This window comes from Magallana gigas, chromosome 7 (assembly GCF_963853765.1).
Source record: "Magallana gigas chromosome 7, xbMagGiga1.1, whole genome shotgun sequence".
Taxonomy (NCBI): domain Eukaryota; kingdom Metazoa; phylum Mollusca; class Bivalvia; order Ostreida; family Ostreidae; genus Magallana; species Magallana gigas.
The window spans coordinates 48,769,081-48,790,338 of NC_088859.1; the positions used below are offsets into that span (position 1 = coordinate 48,769,081).

The following is a 21,258-nucleotide window of genomic DNA, read 5'->3' on the forward strand; positions in this document are numbered from 1 at the left end:
TGTGCGGTGGGGTCATTTCTCCCCTTCATGATGCTGCCATAGACGCCGTAACCCTCAAATCACAACAATCTTCTATACTGGATTTTTATTTTAACCTTGACCAATGTTTTCCTCTATAGTCCATGACAGTATGAAGGTAGCAAACATCACCATGTATCCATAAAATTTCATTTTTTTCTGCAATAAGTGTTACATTCAACGCCCGCATGGGGAACAAAAGAAATAATTTAAACACCTCTTTGATATTCATATGTTTTGGTCGTGTGACCAATCAATTTTCTATTTCAGTTTTAAACTTGGTATTTTTTCTAAAGTTTAGACCTAATATGTACATAAAAGCGAACACAAACTCAAGAACAATGTACCAAGTCTACCCAAAAATGTTTTAAACAAGTTCATAAATTATTTGTAATCCCCAAGTTATCATTCTTGTCGACCTTACATTACTAGAAACAAGGTGACTTATTCCTACAATGATGCGATTTGAATTGTTTCAAAATGGCAAAGGTGCCTCAAATAGCTAGTATTTTAAACTATAATTTCAACCATGTGAAATGATCAATTTTCTTTTATCGTAAAAGTGAATTATATAAAAATCAAAAAAGGACAGGCAAGGCTACTGGTATATATGAATTTATAGTGATTGCGTTCTTAAGATTTTAGGAAAGATATGGATGGTTTCGTAGCAATTTATTTTTGCCAAATCAAACAGTGCATTTCAAAAGATTCATTTTATTTTAAATTATTGCGTTGACCCTGAGGTCCACGCAGAAAATATATAAGCGAGGTTAAACCGGATGCAATGGGGAAAATTCAGTCTGCGCATGAGCTAGCCTGGTTCCTGTGCGTAATGATAGATCAAGGAACCAGGCTACCACAGGTTAATCTGAATCGGGATCGGAATTCCATGCCATATGCACATATAAGATATGAGTTTAAAGGCGCTGTAATTGTAAAGTTGGCGGTAAACATACCATAAACAAAGTATTCCTTTTAAAAAAAATGGTCGGCATGTGATATAAATTGTCAGTATAATGAAATAAGGTAATGGTATGCCGAAACTACAACATGCATCAAATAGCATAATTTGCAATGTTTTGTTGTTTTCCGAATACACATGTAGCTTATTAGTAACTTTACTTTTATAGAAGGCGAGACTAGAGTACTTCCCGATTAAAATTTTTTAAAGCATTTAAGTATGACTGAATAATAATGTGACTGCATATAATAGATGATTGAATAATTATGTCACTGTATAAAAGTTTAAATCTCAAGAAAAATGCATCGAAATATGAAATTGATTTACATATTTATAGTATAGCTGTAACTGCATAACGTAGTTAACAAAGTAGAGTGAATCGTAATGTGCGCTCAAATAGCAGAATTCGCCGAATGCCTGATACTATACATGCAATCGTCATTAATATAGATCATAATTATTTTAGAAGTATAAACCCTTTAAATTCTGGGATTAAAAGTCAACTATATATATATATATATATATATATATATATATATATATATATATATATATATATATATATATATATATATATACGTAAGACAACGTACAAATTTAGTGGTTAAATGCAGGGGCTAGAGTCGGTGGAATCTGTGATAATTTTAAGGCTTTCACGTTTTCGTTGGAAACACATGCAAATGGTCCACGTATTGCAGTCCTTTTTTAAAGGACAGCAACTTGTTTCCGTGTATTTGAAAAGATCAACATTGTTGCCTGGCGCTGAAGTATGTAAATTACTGCAGCAGCCCATTCAATTTGGTTCACTTCCTGTTTAGCTTTAGTAAAACAGTATATAAACCCCGCTAGCTTAAAATAAATTAGTATTTGAGAGAAGAGCGCGAGAAATAAATTTTTATTCACCAGTGACGAGCAGTTTGTAAGGTATGTTTGGTATTCTTTTTTTTAAATGATTTTATCATCAATATTTCACAGACTGAAACTTGTCAGGTATGCTATAAAAAAAGCAAGAAATCTTTTAAAAGTATTTTAAAATCAAATTTATATTGTATATTTATAAATTTCTTCAGAGATCTGATAGTAAACTTTCTGTCATTTTCAGAGAATATGGTTAGAGAGGCAATCTTTCTGATATTATTTTCTATTTTGTCGATGGGTAAGTAAGGACAATTTGGCGAGTTAACTTTTTTCGATTTAGGGCCTACCATTATTTCACTCGATTCGCAAATTGAAACGCTCTCGTGAAAAGATTGAACGCCAGAACGAAACTATTCATACCCAACTACTCTAAAAACTCTCAAGCTTCGCCCTTTATACCTACATTGGTAATTTCACAAACAAAAAAAGTATTCTAATTTACCTAGTTCAACAAAAATCAATGAAAGCGTGTGATCCCATAATGCATGCCAATGGCTTTTTTTTTATTTAGTGAAATATAAAAATCTACCATGATGAGGATAATAATAGTTAAGAGTTCATTAAATTGACACTATTTAATAGTCTGATATTTTAGATTGTTTTTCATTGTAATATTGACGCATAACTGATTCTTATAAAAAGAATAACATAACAATAAAATAAATAACATAAATCTTAACAAAAAAGAGCTAAATAGCTGAATATTATAGAACATAGGTCAATATTCGTCTAAACATAGCATTACCCAAAAAAACACATTTACAGAGCGATTTTTGGTTAGTAAATCTCTGTTTTGAATTATTAAAAATAAACTGAGTAGCTGAATCTTAGCACAAAGGTCAGTATCTCGGACAGAACATAGTATTATCTTAAAACGATCTCGCCTGTAGAAGTAAAAGATAGTGATCGGAGATAACGCTAATAAAAATTCGACTTACAAATAACTTACATATAAATTATTTGTATATATAAACGTCAAAGGCATAGTCATATCGAATACGCTTACCGGATGCACATGTATATTACGGGACGCACGCGAAAGATACGAGTCTTTTATGAAAGGTTAACTAAAACAAGTTTACATTAGGGTAAAAAAAAAGTCCGTTTATAGTGCAAAAAGATTATTTACTTTTGCATCTTTGAAAAGTTTTATATAAGCACATAATTTTCTCTTTCGCATAAATATATTGGCCATCTTAAGAAGTTTTCAAATGTAGGACAGAGCTTGAAGTCTACAGCGACTGTGTATGTGAGTCGTGTATTCTTGACAAAGAGGGTTTCTAAAAGGGGACACGTATCGTAAATTAAGTACCCGCAATATAAAACAGAAATTTTGACATTTATTTTTGGCCATATGAGTTGGTCCGTATTTCTCATTAACCTTCAAGCCTTTTTTCTGACCTCTTATTTCCATTTTTTAGTGATGGGCGAAGGAGAGATAGATGATAATGAGCCTACTACTTCACAACCTGACAGTGTACGTTTAGTTCCTTACTGATAAAAGTTTCTGGCGTAGATTTTGTTTTACATTCAAATTGTATCAGTCTTTAAAAAGAAACTATAGATACTTGGAATCCTTTTTGTACACCCTTTTTCTGATTGATACAGTAACAATGTCTTTATTTCAGGCCGCCAGTTCTCTGTCAGGATTGTGGGCTTTGTCCCTAACAATGGCGATTGTTCTTGTGCGTCATTTCCGCTGAGTTGCAGCATTCTGAATCAGTGTACAAATTGATGTTATACAATCAATAAACCAAATTTTTCGGATTTTTGTTTTAATTTTGTTTGACTCTATTCTCAAAAGATAACAAATCTTTTAATTTTTATAGAGTACCGTAACATGTATCCAACAAAAGATTTACAAATCATATTACAATTCTAATATTACAATTGTTACATATGCTGATACAAAAAAACATCCACTTGACTATCCAGTTCATAAACTGCGTATCACGAAATTATCATAACATCCAAATGATGTAGCACCGGTTTTTTAAAACAAAGAGAAATTTGAAAAAAAAAATCGTAAATATTTAAGCATTGAATTATTATTTTTTGAAAGATAAAGTCTCATAACTGAAGCGATGTGTGCATACAAATTGATTAACGCGCGTCAGCTTAGTACTTATATTTACATTTTTTAACTTCTTGCCTTGTCTGCAAATGTGATTTATACCTTACAATTTCTATTTTATCCTTAGAGTTTCAATTTAAAACGAAATAAACATTAATTACGATGACATTTATGCTTGTTTTACAATATATTAGCAAAATTAACGCATGTATCATTTTAAAGTGTTTGCTATGCACAAGATCACTTCTTGTTTATCAAGGAAGAGATTGTACACTGTCCAAAATTAACGTATATGATATCAAGAAGTATTGGTTTGAATTTGGTTTTTTATTTTATATTTATTTCGGTATACATGTATTTACATTCCACATATTTTTTTGCTTTTAAAGTATGTTGAAAGATACGGCAGTTATAACCTGTAACACACACAGGCTACTCAGAGGTGAAAATGAATTCTATTATTACGTCACAGATGTTGTACGCTGTAAACTGCAAAGTCACAAGCAAAAATCAAAGTACACACTTGAGGCAGTTACAGTGGTCCTTTCATTAATAGCGAGCTTTAAAAACCAGAGCGCGCAAAAAGAACGAGCTAAACCTACAGACTCTTGCAGAATTTTTTTGGCAGCATCCCACAAAAATTTATATTGACGCAAGCGTTAAATGGGCCACTAAAATATAATTGTTGTATGAATCATCATTGGTTGTTTACATAAAAAACACATCACAAAGAAGAAAATAACGAGTTGGTTGTACTAATTTTTATGGTAAATTTTAATATATTTTCAGCAACATGTTTTGAAGTTTAACATTTTACTACTATTATTAAGAATCGAGTTCGTTACTGTAAGCATTTCTAACGGTAATTGTATAATCATTGCCATATTATGAAGTAATATTATTTATACAAAATTTCATGTCATTCAGGTCTTTATGTCCCGTGTACCGATCCCGATACATTGTTTTGAAAAGAATGAAAAACTCAGATTTCCCGAATTATTGATTACAGTCTCGATAAAAACGCACTTAACACGACAGTCTATGACCTAATTTACATTTACGAGCAAAAAAAATCTGAATATTTTTTAAAAGGCATAAAGCACATTTTTTCATGCAAATTTACTTTTAATTCATAAAAATAAGCATAATATTAATTATGTAAACAAAAAACTATCCCGCAGAAACGCAGTTTAAAAGTATATCAAATAAATTAGAATTAGAGGGGTAAGCTACGTTCTTCGTCTTCTTAGATCTTCTGCATTTGTTCTGTGTTCGCAGCTTGTTGAGGGGACTGGGATATGCGCGGGGCATAGAAATCATATACGGAGAAAAAATCGGGATTCAGCTTGTGTCCACATTTGGAGGGTCCACATCCCTGCTTGTGTTGTTTAGAAGATGAGCAGTTCCGAAAGCATTGTTACGAATGCTGTTTTCCTCGTCATAGAAGAAATGGGCGTGTCTTATGTAAAAATTGACGTTCGATACAAAGTTTAGGACATTCCATTCAAACGAAAACTGTTATTACTTCAATACGCTTCATTGTATCGCACAAGCTCTGACGGGAATTTTTTTTACACGCCTCCATTCATTTTGTATTGAGTCGAGATACGTAAACGAATGATTATAGATTTTATCGTTTGACGTTGTAGTGATCTCGCACTATATTTCCCGCAATGAATTTAGGGGTGGATCAAATATCTAATATGTTCTACGGTGTAACTGTTTGGAGGGCGAAGCCAGTATAAATAAGGCTACATCAGTAGATGCCATTTCAACAACTTTTGTCATCTCATATTTTGTTTGTTTTGTTTGGACTCTAATCTTATTGCTGCCCAAGAGAATCGGCCATGGTACTTGCTAAATTTGTTCAAGCCCTGATATACTAGACTATAGTCCGTCTCGGGTCACATTTTGGAAGATTTTTATAGAAAAATAAACAGCTGAAAATACAATTAAAATCATTCATTAAAACTTCATCTCTTTTAAAATTTTTACTCAGAAATTGTCACAGGAACGAAAAACAGATTTCTTAGATTTATTTTCTATTCGAAAGTCTCTTTGAACAGGTACCTCATACAATTTTCAAATGCTATCACCCAGACCATATTTATTTCATCTGCAATACGAATCTCATTGATTTTTATTTAGCAGCCGCTTAAAATTCTCTAGCCAAACGAACTTGACTGGGAGAGAATCGGGGGGGGGGGGATTAAAATACAAAAACATGTAAACAAATATTCATACTAGTACGTAATTCTTAAAATATTGTTTGAACTGTGAGATATAGGGTTTCTGGTCCGCGTCCCTCCTTTGCTAGCGACGGTAGGAGTATTTATGAATAACTAATAATAAAGCAAAAAATCTATTTAAAGGGGCATGGTCACGATTTTGGTCAAAAATTATTTTTCCGATTTTATTTTTTACAATGCTTCAGAAAGGCATTTTTAATAGACAACCGAAATTTGAATTGTTGAATTATAAGCGAGTTACAGAGCTTGAAATTCTTCGCAATGTAAACAAAGCGTTTGTTTACATTCTGAACGTTGAAGTAAAAATTCCAGTTTTAAACCTTAAACGAATGTGTTAAACGTTAGAAACTGCTTATCTATGCTTAAAATAAATAAAAAGATAGACAGATAAGCTGGGAAAAGGTTTTTTACTGGTATATTGAACCTATGTAAACAAAAACAGGGCACGCGCCTTGTTTACATGACAGAGAATTGTGAGCACCGTACCTTGCTTATAACTCTAAGAATGCCTCTCAAATTTTATTTGATCATTAGAAATGCATTTCTAATCATCTTGAATCTAACAATATGTATTTATTTTGATGTCTTATTGTCTGTAGTCTGATCTGAAGTAAGTTATACATCTATTAGATAATACCAGCTATATGTAGTATCTTGCTATCTACATCGCAGATCTCTGTATAATTTTTCAGCATGAAGTATTTTAACTAATTACTTCCTATTTTAAATGTATGCATTGCTTTTAAATAAAGAGTAATGTATATTTTTTCAAGATTAGAAAATCAATTTATCCAGAAAATATTTTACTTGTATTGACAGAAATTTAAATTATTTTTGGTCCTTAAATTCACTTAAAATTTGTCATTCAAACAATTATCAGACATTCAGTTTTTTGCAATAAAACTAGAGAATTGATACCCTAGCTAATTCACATCATAAGGTGTAAATTGTGTCCTTCGTGTATATTGTACATAATTATATAATTAAATCTGAGTGTAATGCATATTTATGATTGTGAATGTAGATCTGTTCTTACTTATATGCATTTACTATTAATTTTTGTGTAATTATTATGCATATTGTTGCAAATGTTCTCCCTATTTGCTTTTAATTTCATGGCAGATTGGGGGTTATTAGAACATTATTTATTTCATTTATTAATCATTCAGAAATGCTTCACACATGGTTGTCGGAGGGGTGAATTAGAATGAGGAAATGTTTTACAATGTGTTTATCAAAATACAATGTATACAATGTCTACAAAATTAAGTTTTAAATATCTTTTGTTTTATTGAATTAGTTATTGGTCGTAACTTGACTTATTTTTTGTCAGACTGCTATTTGAGATGAAACCTAAAAACAAACTTGAAAGTAGGAGAAAAACGTCTTTGGTGTTTTCAAAAAGTAAAAAGAAAGCCAATCTAATTAAACTGCATAATTTTATTTTAAGAAAAATTGAAATATAATGCTTCACTGCTTTAATGTCTTGAAATTCATTCGATCGGATTTAATGCAACAGTTGAGAGTTGTAGGGAACGATAATTTCTTCTGTTAATTAGGAATTCATTTTTCAAGAACACACAAGGTATGTTTGAATGTAATTATTAGTCATTAAACAATACTGACAAATTAGCACCAAACGTGAAATTAGTACGAGATTCAAATTCAACATGGATGCCGGTGATGTCTCTGCACGTGAAGTGATTCTTTCTTTTCTCAATCTTTAAGTATTTTGAAAAGTTTTATTTAACTTCATTGGTAAAGAGTGTAATTTTCATATTAAGGCATTTATACAATTGTTTCTACAGGGAAAGCTTCGCTCTCACGGGCCCTTCAGGGCTGTTTACTGAGTCTACAACTTGTTTCAGTATAAACTGCTATACCTTCCTCAGATGATTAGTTTTTAATATTTTGAAGCTTTGATAGAGAGATTAAAAAAAATAAAAAATAATCATCTGAGGAAGTTGTTGCAATATGCGGTAAATATCACTCATGGGATAAATTTTTGATATTCCATTGTGTACGTCGTTACGCTACGTGACGTAAAAATTAAACATTACGGAGCTTCAGGCGCATAATTGACGTAGAATGAAATATTAAGAAAAAATTAAGTTGAAAATTGTAGAGTTATAAATGTGAAGCATTTAATGCTGTTTTATTTTGTTCATAAATTTATAAAAATATGTTAGAAAATTAAATACTTCTTCCTTAATCCTCAAAGACATTTCTTCTTTGCGTAAGGTTGACATCTTGTAGTTAATGTGTTTTCGGCTCACAATTATAATGTTTACAGAAAAGATTGAAGTTTAACAAAATACGTGGAAAACATTAAATAAAAGGATTAAATGAAATACCGGATTTGATTTCCAAACCTCTCTTCCCATCGATAAATTTGAGATTGATCATCAAAAGTCTAAATAAAGCTATGTAATCATCCTACCCCTAACCCACCCACCCCTCCCCAACAACAGCAAAATTTGACGTTGACGTTTCAGATCCTTCATCTCCGCTATATCTCTCAACGAAAAAGTATTCCAAATCTTCACAAAATAACTTTATACGTAACGTTAACGTTACATTTGTCGAAAATGTACCAACTTTGCACTAATTGTGTATATAAATCCTTTGGTTTTAAACTCGATTACAAATAAATTAAATTCGTTTTATCGGAATATTTTTAGCCGGGCTCTGCTGAAAGCAGAGTCCTGGCTGTAGGCAGGCAAATCGCCAATGTTACTATAAATAACACAACTTCAAAAGTAAACAAAAAACCAAACAGCGTCAAAGTAAAAGCTTCCGCTATACCAAATAGTCGCACAAAGACCCACGTTTTGTCAAGTGTTGGCATTTTGTTTCTTTTTTTTTAATTTCAAGAGAAATGTCTATCTTTTTTAGTTTTATTATTAATAACGTGTTTTAAAAACAAGACTTTGCATTTTGGACATGTACAATGCGCATGAATTTCTATGAACTACTTTGCTGCGTGTTGAAGAAATGGGGATTAAATATATAACGCTTGTAGCAAAATTCAAGGCAGCAACTGTTGAACTTTTTTCTGCTAGACAGACATGTTTTTGTTTCTATCCGCTTACAAAATTTGGTCGCTCTCCGACGCTTTGCCGACATTAAAAGCATGAGAGAGAGAGAGAGAGAGAGAGAGAGAGAGAGAGAGAGAGAGAGAGAGAGAGAGAGAGAGAGAGAGAGAGATTTTCAGTCATTACTACACAATGTGCTTAAAGACACACCAAAAGAGCCCGGCTTCAGTACTTTGATTCTTGGTTTAACCTATAATTCATTTGAGGGAAAATAGACGATTATATTTTTAAGTCCTTTGAACTGTCATCACTAACATTATATAGAACTCTTTAAAAATTAGTTCTTTTATTCTTATATTATCTCTGAAGTTTACTAACTAACTGATATTATATTATATAAAATCTATTGATGTAAGGTTATTGTTTGAGAAGTAAGTCAAACACAATTCCAACAAAAATCCGAAAACATTAGGTTTATTAATTGTCCAACATCAATTTGTACACTGATTCAGAATGACGAAACTCAGTGGAAGATCAATCTCCATTGTCAGGAACAAGGCCCAAAATCCTGACAGAGAACTGGCGGCCTGAAATAAAAAGAAATTGTTACTGTAACAATCAGAATAAGGTTGTGTAAAAAGGATTACAAGTACCTATATTTAGACTGATACAATTTGAATGGCAAAAAAAAAATCTACGCCAAAAATTTTTATCAGTAAGGAACTAAACTCACACTGTCAGCTTGTGTAGTAGAATCAGAAGGCGGTTGTGTCTCTTGGCCCATCACTAAAAAAATCAAAATAAGAGGTCAGAAAAAAGGCTTGAAGGTTAATGAGAAATACGGACCAAGTCAAATGATATGCCCAAAAAATAATTGTCGGATTTTCTGTTTCATATTGCAGGTACTTAATCTACGATACGTGTCCCATTTTAGGAACCCAAGAGTACACAGCTCACATACAGTCGCCGTAGACTTCAAGCTCTACCCTACATTAAAAACTTCTGAAATATTTTTTCCTTAAGCTGGTCAATATATTTATGCGAGAGAGAAAATTATGTGTTCATATTAAACTTTTTAAAGATGCACAAATAAATAGTCCTTTTGCACTATAAACGGACCCTTTTTTACCCGGTGTGAACGAGTTTTAGTTAACCTTTTATGAAAGACTCGTCTCTATCGCGTGTATCACGTAATATACATGTACATCCAGTAAGCATGTTCGATTTGACGGTCTTGCCGGTCATATATACGAATACTTTTTTGTAAGTCGTATCTTTATTACCGTTATCTCTTATCACTAATTTTACTTCAATTGGTGATTTTTTTTTTTAGAAAATGCCATATCCTGCCCGCTATATTAATATTTATGTGTATATTGACCTTTGTACTAAGATTCAGCTATTCAGTTTATTTTTATTAACTAAAAAAAAGAGAGATTTACACACACAAAACAATCGCTCTGTACATGGGTCTATAAAAATCAGTTATGCGTCAATTATTACAATGAAAAACAATCCAAAATACATGCACCTACATGTATTTCACTATCAGAAAGTGTCAATTTTATTAACTCTTAAATATCATTATCATCATCATTGTAGATTCTGTATAATTCATTGTATAAAGAATTGGTCATGGGCATGCAATATGGGACCACATCCTTTCATTGATTTTTGTTGAACTGGGTAAATTAGAATACTTCTATGTTTGTGGAATCACCAATTTATATCTAAGGTGCGAAGCTTGAGAGTATTAAGAGTAGTTAAGTTAGAATAGTATTCGCTCTGGCGTTCAAGCTTTGCATAAGAGAGTTTATTTTTGCAGTTAATTGATAAGCTGCGTATCGAGTCAATTAGTGGTAGGCTTTAAAAAAATATGATAAGGTGCTTGTCAAATTGAATGCAACAGATCTTTTAGAAAAAATATTTGATGTTGCAGATTGTATTGGATTGACTTTCTATAATGAACACATATAAAAAAAAATAAAGATAGTTGTTTGGTTATATAGTTGGGTTTTTTTTTACATCTCGCAAGTATAGATAAAGAAACGCAGCCTTCAGTCAGGCACTGGAAAACGAATTATTTTATTTAATTTACTATATAAGGGGTCGGTTTCTGAGAAAATTGGGAAGGGATTTATAAATTCACAAGGGAGATAATTATGGGGAGACAAAAGAATTGAACTAATATAGCTATTATTTTGAAATAAAAATAAGTTAACATGCCAAATTGTCTTTACTTAGCTACTGACAAAATGGAAAATAATATAAAAAAAAATTCCTTTCTAACCATGTTCTCTAAAAAGGCAATGTTCCCTGTCAGATCAAAAGGAAAGATGAGTTACAACGATTATTTAGATGAAGAAATTAATTAACATACAACATAGTTTGATTTTTTAATACTTTTTAAAGATTTCTTGCGTTTTATGATATCATCCTAGACAAGTTTCAGTTTGTATAATATTTGATAAAATCATTTTAAAAAAAGAATATCAAACATACTTTACAAACTGCTTGTCACTTGTAAATATAAATTTATTTCTCGCGCTCTTCTTTTAAATACAATTGTATTTGAATTTAGCGTGTTTTAAATACTGGTTCACTAATGCTAAACAGTAAGTGAACCAAATTAAACTGAATGGGCTGCTGCAGTAATTTACATACTGCCAGGCAGGCAAATATTTTCAAATAAACGGAAATAATTTAAAATAAAACGGAACTTCTGTATGTAAACGCATTGTTTGATTTGGCAAAATTGCACTGAATCTTCAACCGAAATACCATCATTCTTTCCTCGTAATCTTTGAGACACAATCACTAATTCATTCGTACTAGTAGCCTTGTCCGTCCGTTTTGTTTTTGTGTCGTTTGATTTTACGACAAAATAGAATTATGGTTGAAATAACAGTTTAACATACTGACTATTTAAGGCACATTTGCCATATTGAAACTATTCAAATCGCATCATTGAAGGAATAAGTCATCTTGTTCCTAGTAATGTAAGGTCGACAAAAAAGATAACTTGGGGTTTACAGATAATTTATGGACTTGCTTAAAACATTTTTGGGTAGACTTGGTACATTCTTCTTGAGTATGTGTTCGCTTTTAGTACATATTAGGTCTAAACTTAAGAAAACATACCACGTTTAAAACTGAAATAGAAAATTGATTGGTCACATGACTAAAAACTATGAATGAGAAAGAGGTGTTAAAATTAATTCTTTGGTTGTCCATGCGGGCGTTGAATATAGCAATCATTGCAAAAATGAAAATAAAATTTTACAGATATATGGTGATGTTCGCTACCTTTATACTGTCATGAACCACAGAATAAAGCATTGGTCATGGTTAAGAACAATGCAGTATAGAAGATTGTAGGGATTTGATGGTTACGGCGTCTATGTCGGCATCATAAAGGAGAGACGTGACCCCACCGCACAGGTGTCACCATCTCCCAAGACTGAGGAAGATGAAAGATGGAAATTATTTTATGAGTTTTATTTCATTAAAACAATATGTTATTATGTAAAATATTACATAATAAGGATTGGGCAGCAGGCAATCTGCCTGTTGGGGCCCTTTTGTTAAACAGTCGATTTGACTAACAGTGATGGTACAATGTAACAACAAAATATAAGTGAGAAAAATCTAATGAAACATAATCAAGGAATATCAATGCCAAAATGAGAAATTTTATCTATACCATTTATCTGCTTAGATCTGGACAATTTTACATATTTTTACTCTATAATGGTTTTGATAACCTTTAACAAAAAAGTAAAGAAATATAAAAAGAAGCATACTGAGCATAAAAAATATTCTATTATTTCATTTCGTGGGTAATTCTGTATATCAAATGAATGTGAGAGTACGCATATCTCCGAGAGATTTTGAAGAATGACCACGTTTTCTTTAATTTCTTTAATTCAAATGTTCGGAAACCTTTCATTATCATTTCTAAAAATGAAAAATAATACATCAAAAAAGGTTAAAAACTTCTTTTAAAAAGGTGTTATACATGAAAGGCATTATGACGTCTTTCTAAATAACACCTTTTTGCGTTATAACATCTTTTATTTAAGTTCTCAGTAACATAATGATTAATTACTAATCGGCTTTCGATATTATGCAAACTGGTCATCAGAAAATAACACTCATACCATGTGTCAATTGTGGTAAGTGAAGTGTGAACTTATTTTTAGTTTATGCAGTTATTAAAGATGTTATAAAATCATCATATCCTCGCTGGCTTAAAAGGGTTTTTGTTAGCAATAAAAACATTTATGTACTTCTAGCATTTGATTCGATCACAGAGATTCAGGAAGCTTTTAAAAAACTAACAAAAAAAATCACCATTAGTTTTCCTTTCAGAACTCACCCTGATTTCTCAATGCTTTATGCTCTCAATGTTCTATAGTCAAGTACTGATTGGCGCAGCCTATTCAACAAATTGAATTTTAGATGTTTTGTATGCAAGTATAGCCTTTTATAAAAGGTGGACATAAAATTCGTTTGACTAGGAAAGAGCTTTGAGCAATGGTTAATGCATCGCATGTCATAGCTGCAGATCTGTAGCTCTCTGGTTGAAAAAATTCGGATAGACAAACCAGAGAGCTACAGTTCCAAGCGTTGTAAAAACCTCCGATTTACGCCGCCGTTTTTTGTGTCGCTCGCTTCGGGAATTATATCCGACTTTAAAAGCATTCAACCGCCTAAAAAATTGGATTTATTAATTAAACATATAGTTTACCCTAACTCTGCTAACTTTGTTTTCCTTTCAATTGTTCACAACGGCCATCCTTCGCCTTGGAATGTCATCGTTTTAAAAAACTCGCCTTATGACAACCATGTTTACCTAGTAGCGAGATCTCGGGTGCGTCGATTTACCCAAATGGACCCAAATGAACCCAAATGGCGATTAAAGTGGAAAACAATTATAATAAAATCCTAAGTACTAATATTATTACTTGTTTTAGTAATTTCATGGGGTTGTTGGCCGTTATTAAGAAAAATAAAGACCCAAATGGCAACCCAAATGGCGATTCAAGCGGAAAACAATTATAATAAAATCCTCATAATTTAGGGAAATTTGGAAAAATAAAAGCCGAAGGTCCAAAACAATAATTAAAATTATTTCAGTATATCTTTAAAAATTGTTTTTGAAAAATAAAGATGAGCATTTTATCTCGATTTGTAAAAGTATATAATGTATGTAATTATATTCAAATAATATAAATATATATATTATATAAAAATAAAACAACTTTTTAAAATAATTTTAATTATTGTTATGGACCTTCGGCTTTTATTTTTCCAAATTTCCCTAAATTATGAGGATTTTATTATAATTGTTTTCTGCTTGAATTTGGGTCCATTTGGGTTCATTTGGGTCCATTTGGGTAAATCGACGCACCCGAGATCTCGCTACTTGGTAAACAGGTCTAGGCAACCTCCGTTTTTGGAGGATAGCTCAATTTCAAGATGGCTGCTGATTTTTACCATATATGGAAAGTCACTTTGCATTGTGGGTGAAATTATCCTCCATTTTTGGAGGATAGCATGGGTATATTTCAAAGGCTTCGTGCATATCTTTAATGAAAAAATGCATGCACCAGACCGTATGGGAAATAAAGTTAAGGAAATAAACTAATGATTGTATGCGGCGATTTAAAATTCTATGTATAGTATTTTCACAATATGCTTTGAAAGTGTGTACTTCCTGTGTTCAGTTTTACAAATGACATAGACTATTTACATCTGTTTCATTTAATCAAAATCACAAAATAGTGATGTTTAATCCTCATTAAAACATTAATGACTTCATTCACGTTTAGAGACACATAATAGATATCTTGATCTGCTATATTGTACATGTACAAAGTAAATGTTTGCATATACATTGTACCTTAGGAACTTTGTAGCTCTTATTCTAATTAATTCACAGGTTATTAAGTATCATTTAAATTTAATCCCCTTCACACAAAAAGACATTGTTAAATTCTATTAATCAAAATGATACCATTTATAAATATCAATTATCCTAAATATTGAAAAAAAATGTGAGAGTCTTCACATAAAATATTTTCTTTACAATCAGCCCTGCAATTATTTAAACTTAAATATTAATAAATATTATCAATAAATATAATTATTAATAGCTAAATAAGGTTATATTTTTATTGTCTAATAATTATATTTTATTCATAGTTAACTCCCTTTGTAAAAACAGAGTTAATTGCCCTTCATCTGAAAAGATCCACCAGGGGGCGCAAACATCTATCCTCCAATTTTGGAGGATAAAATCTATCCTCCAAAAACGGAGGTTGCCTAGACCTGGTAAACATGGTTGTCATAAGGCGAGTTTTTTAAAACGATGACATTCAAAGGCGAAGGATGGCCGTTGTGAACCATTGAAAGGAAAACAAAGTTAGCAGAGTTAGGGTAAACTATATGTTTAATTAATAAATCCAATTTTTTAGGCGGTTGAATGCTTTTAAAGTCGGATATAATTCCCGAAGCGAGCGACACAAAAACGGCGGCGTAAATCGGAGGTTTTTACAACGCTTGGAACTGTAGCTCTCTGGTTTGTCTATCCGAATTTTTTCAACCAGAGAGCTACAGATCTGCAGCTACGCATGTCAATGTTTGTGAAAATCTACAATATGGCAAAAAAACTTATGTTAAAAAATCGGTGCGGGGCGATCATAACACCTTAAAGTGGTTAAATGTATATTTAAAAAGGATTTTAAAAGTCCTATAATTTTTATGATACATATGATATTAATAGATAGGCAGCCCCCCCCCCTTTTTTTTTTGCAAAATTAGACCAAACCATCAGACACATAGCAACTACCCCCCCCCCCCCCTCCGTATTAGAAACTTCATGATTTCAGGAATTAGCCTTTTTTTATTTGCTTCATGATTTCTGTTAATTAGTCTAGCCCCCCCCCCCCCGACTTTCAATTTGCTTCCGACGCCACCAACCAATGAGAGAAAGAGAGAGAGATAGAGAGATTGGTTAATTTTACTTCATCTTTGAAATATGGCTCGTCATATACTTTGCTAATGGTAAACTTGAATGAATCTACAGTAGGAACACAAATATTCGCCATAACACACCAGTTTTAGACAGCCATCAGACTCCCTGCCTTAAAGCCGTTTACATCGAACCTTATGGTCTCCTCAAGATTAAGACTTTTTTCTGTTCATTCCTAAAATAAACTCTCAGATCTGAGTGGCGCCCCTTCCAGACCTTGGTCGCAGTTTGAACCATTTTAGCCATACCACGTTTGTTTATGAACAGAACTTTTAAAACACATGTTAATGTTTTCAATTATTTACTAATTGCTTCCCTATTAAGGGGATTATGATATTTTAATTGAACAAACTTAAAAGTTACTTTAAGCTTAATTATGCATTGTGCAAAGTTTAATTGAAATGGACCCATGCAGCTGTTCTGAACATTTAAAAAGTGTAAAAAGAGCGAGTGCACCTAAGCTATTGAGAATGGGCCCTTTTTCAGTGCCGTTTCAACAAATTGCTTTTTTCCAAAGTATTTGAGCATTGATTGATACTTCTGATTAAAATGCACGTATACATTTTAAACAATTGAGAATTTTTAATGCTTATAGATAATCTAAATCCGGACAAATCGTACCGAACTTTTTTGAATATTGTGTCCACATGTATTTAAATCAGAGGGAGGAGACATTGAAAACGAAATCATCATGTTGGTGGATCAATTATTATAACCCATTTGCTGATTTATACTTTATGCGTTATTTTATGTCTTGAAAAAAAAAATCGATTAAATTTTTGATGTCGCATATTAGCATAGAGATAAAACAAACATTCCTGACCATACAAAGCCGATGGAGGCGATTTAAAACGTATCAGTGTTTCACAGTGAGCACATTTGACAAACGTCTACCGTAATTCATTCCGTAAATGTTCTTGGGTCCAACATGGGTTACACAGGTAATAGCTCTCTCTTACTAAAGGAAAAGACCTTGAAATGTTCATACATTCTTCCTTTAATTACTAGTCTAATGTTGTACAAGCTTCTTATTTTCACTAGAGTTTTTCTAAATGTATAATGCGTCTTTCGTCTTTTCCACAAGTTTGTACACGGTTAGGCTGACAGTAAACAGAGGCTTTGAAATGAATGCCCGTCCTTGGCTTATTAATATTTTCCGCGGTACGGAGATTAGCGGAAAATAATTGTCTTGTTGATTCGAGTAGAAAATTGTATCCAATGAAATTCATAGTTACGAGTCACGTGGTGACGAGTGTATGATTGGTGTTCGATTAGCACGAGATTTCAGTTCTAGCCCGTCTTCGGACAAAGACGCATCAAATTTTCATCAATAAAAAAAATTTTTATACTATGAATTTAGAATTTAGAAGCTTAGAATTTTCATATTTTTGTTGCAAAGTCCCTGCACTACCCTGGAGACGGCGCGCATTTGCGACTTTGACAGTGTTTCGGACACAGGTTTCCAGAGATTTTTCTATTTAATAGTTTTTTATTTCTGGTTTTTTCTGGCCGGTCATGTCGTCGATGAAAGGTTCAAATATTTGTTAAAAAAGGGCGAGGCAGTGATTTTTTATATTACATTATATGTACATGATACATTTTTGTATTGTTCAGCTTAAAATAAACTTCCAGCTTCCCCGTTTGCATTCTGGGCTAGTCGGCAAATATATATTTGCTTGTCATTTTTGTAAGAATAGATTAGACCTACATAAAATCACGAATGTCTGCTGACCTCAACTATGTTGTAAAGTTTCGCGCTTTTTATATACACTAAATTCAGCGTTAAAATAAGTGGGCCCAACGGAACACTATAAGTTTTCGACAATCAACGTAAACTTATTCTATGATTACGTAACAAAAATCACAGTGAAACAATTTTTGTTTCAGCAAAGAATTAAAGCAAAGCATAAGCTCTCTCTCTCTCTCTCTCTCTCTCTCTCTCTCTCTCTCTCTCTCTCTCTCTCTCTCATAAATAGCTGGTAACTAATTTAATTTGTTGATGTCTGTGCATATTTAAGATAAAGGGTAATAATAATATATGCAGACCATGCGGTCCTGTAATTGAGTACAATGGTATTCTCAGGTTAAAACCAAACACTTTGCTCAAAAATACACATTTTGATTCAATCTATATATTGTCCTTGCACATGTGGTGAGCTTTTACATCCCACTTTATTATATGTTTAAAACACAAGGAAGTTTTGACTATAAATGGTGTGCCTAATGAAATACATACATATAATTTTGTATATCAATCCTACACTATCGGGCGGAAGTGGGTCTCATGGGGCTAAGTATTCCTGTTTCACAGTTGGTCTTATCATCATTGCCTGGAGTGTTGGTCTGATATAGGCGCGTGCGTTGATAATATTTTTGCATTTGGAAGGTATTTGTATTTTGAATAGGGGCGTGTGAACCGCTTACCAACATTTTTCATCTGAAACATTGGACCTGATATAAGGTAAAACCTGGATCTACATATTTTGCAAATAATTGATCTTTGTGAGTTATCTGTTTGAAGTTCAATCCGTTAAAACAATATATCTAACTGGCTTCTAAAATTAATATTTTGATAGCAGTCCTATCATACATGCAGCATGCAATTTTCTTTCAGATGATTCGGATAAATTAAAGATAGCATTTTGCTTAGCTTAGATAATACAAGTATTCTTTTTTTCTCTAAGTCGAAATTAAACGAATTCAGCATTTCAAGCAATTCGTTCCGTACTTTCAAGTTGCATTCTGCATATCGGTCATATAATCATAAATCGGTAAAACTATATGGCATTTGTTAATAGCATGTTTGAACTATAGCAACTGAACGACGATGTTGATGTGCTGGGTAGAATAGTTCACGCTTTGGGTTTAGCGTGAGGGTTGTTTTAAAAGTTAGTAAGGACCCCGTGTGGATTGAGTGTACGGTAGTTATCGTCCATCTTAAGATTTTCAACCTTCTTCACTTCATCCACGATCAAACCGACCTTTATCTCTTTGACTATGTCAATTTGTGTGTTTCCTTGTTGTTTTATGTGTGTCTGTGTGGCGGGGGGGGGGGGTATTTCAAGAGTACCTCATAAGGATATAACATGGAATATTTTAAAAGTATTATAAAAATCGCATAGGGAAATATTGTCGTAATTAATGAAGCACTCAAATCGTTTGTAAATTATTTGGAGCACTTTTGGTAATTGGGCATCGTACGAGAGCCGTTGTGGATGTAAATTGGAATGCTGTTGACTTATTACGTAAAAGATAAGCGAATTTAATGCAATCCAAAATCTAAGTGCAGTATTAGTTATTTCCTCACTCAGATTCTAAGAGCTCTCTTTGACGCTGTGAAGAATATATATGTAGGTTTATATTTATTTGACAGGAGGATACAAGACATGATCAGAAAGGCCATTTTCCTGCTCTTGCTCTCCATGATGTCAGTGGGTAAGTTGGTTTACAATATTTTTGGAGATTCATCCGGTCTGGATTTGAACTCTAAACCCGGGAAACATACTCGCCTAATAGGGCGCATCCAACGCTAAGCACTCGACCATTTGTTGCTTTGAATTCGATGACAACTTGAAATCTTGTTGTCACATTACACAGTTTTTGATCATTTAAATGTCAATTTGAGAAAATCGTAGCTATGTATATACATTGCATATTGATAGTTCTTGCATTTGTGCTGTATAATACCAGGTATGAATATTTCTGTGCAATACGAGTCCCAACGATCCATTAAAATTGAGATTTGACTATATTTTACATATTTTTCACAGAGCCTTAGAGTGTGGCCGTGCTTTAAAAACGACCACAAAATGTTTATATTCCTCTTGCTAAGGAAATGTTTTCAATGTATAAAATTTTATAATTAGATTATTTATGTTTGTCACTTTGCCGACGCTAGATGCATAAACGTATTATTGAAATTATTAGTATGTCACATTGGAAGAGATATAAATTATGTAATTTAAATGAAAATTTTCACAACTTCAAGACTCCTCTTCCTAAGGAAATGGTTTCAATCTAGAAGAATTTATAATAAGATTATTTAAATCACCGTATGTTTCGTTGACGGTAGGTAGATAACATACTTCTAAAATATTATAACATCGAAAAAGATATTCATAATCAGAAGATTCTTTTTCCTGTGGATTTGTTTTCAATTTAAAAGAATATATATATTTTACACTGTCAAAGGTAGGAGATATGGGCCTACTCACACCGGTTCGAATCAATATAGTCCAAGTACTGATCGTATTTAAGAGTCACGTGTCTTTTCTACTAATAATCGTCTCTGATATAATAATGGTATAGATAAGTCTTTGATATAATAATGTTATATCTGTCTCTGGTATAATTATGTTATATCTGTCTCTATTATAATAATGTTATATCTGTCTCTGATATAAGCATTTCGTCTGTCTTGTTCGCTCCAAATATTTTAAGGATATTTTCCAAAATCAAGTGTTACCATTCCCATGTTAAATGAAAATGTCCCGTGATTTTATTTACATATTAAACATTAACACAGACATTTCTTCATATTATTTTCCAGTAATTGGACAAAGTACTTCTGATTTAACAACCGGTGGTGTTACTATGCCAGCTGACAGCGTGAGTCCAGTTTGTTCCTGATGACTGTATTTGGCATAGATATTTGTATTAGTCTGAGAACAATGTAGATCTTTTCAATGTAGACAATGTAGAATTTTTCCTCATCGCTGTTGGATTGCTACTTCCTTCTGAATTATTCTGCATCACTATTAAATTTTTGTTTCCCTTTTTTAAAATTTCTTTGTTGCTTCCTTTTTTCAGGGTACCAGCTTTTTGCGGTCAGGATTGGGGGTCTTATTCCTGACTTTGGCTGTTCCCTTCCTACGTCTCCTCAGATGAACATTATTTCCACCCCGAGATGGAATATTCTGACAGATTAGATTTTAAAATCTTAATTGAATAAACTAAATTAAAACATA

At 32.4% G+C, this 21,258-nt stretch overlaps 3 long non-coding RNA genes across 3 annotated transcripts; 2 read left to right on the forward strand and 1 right to left on the reverse strand.

Annotated features, from left to right (window-relative positions):
- Positions 1–1,747: 1,747 nt before the first annotated feature.
- LOC105325589 (uncharacterized) lies at positions 1,748–3,664 on the forward strand. Its single transcript, XR_899735.4, has 4 exons — positions 1,748–1,903; positions 2,082–2,135; positions 3,319–3,374; positions 3,526–3,664. It is a non-coding gene; the product is annotated as an uncharacterized lncRNA (long non-coding RNA).
- Positions 3,665–9,712: 6,048 nt separating this feature from the next.
- Positions 9,713–10,479, reverse strand: LOC136269811 (uncharacterized). The gene is made up of 2 exons (XR_010707338.1): positions 9,989–10,479; positions 9,713–9,842 (listed from the first exon to the last, which is right to left on the reverse strand). It is a non-coding gene; the product is annotated as an uncharacterized lncRNA (long non-coding RNA).
- An 8,119-nt stretch (positions 10,480–18,598) lies between these two features.
- LOC105325590 (uncharacterized) lies at positions 18,599–21,258 on the forward strand. The gene is made up of 4 exons (XR_004598042.2): positions 18,599–18,752; positions 19,665–19,726; positions 20,841–20,899; positions 21,101–21,258. It is a non-coding gene; the product is annotated as an uncharacterized lncRNA (long non-coding RNA).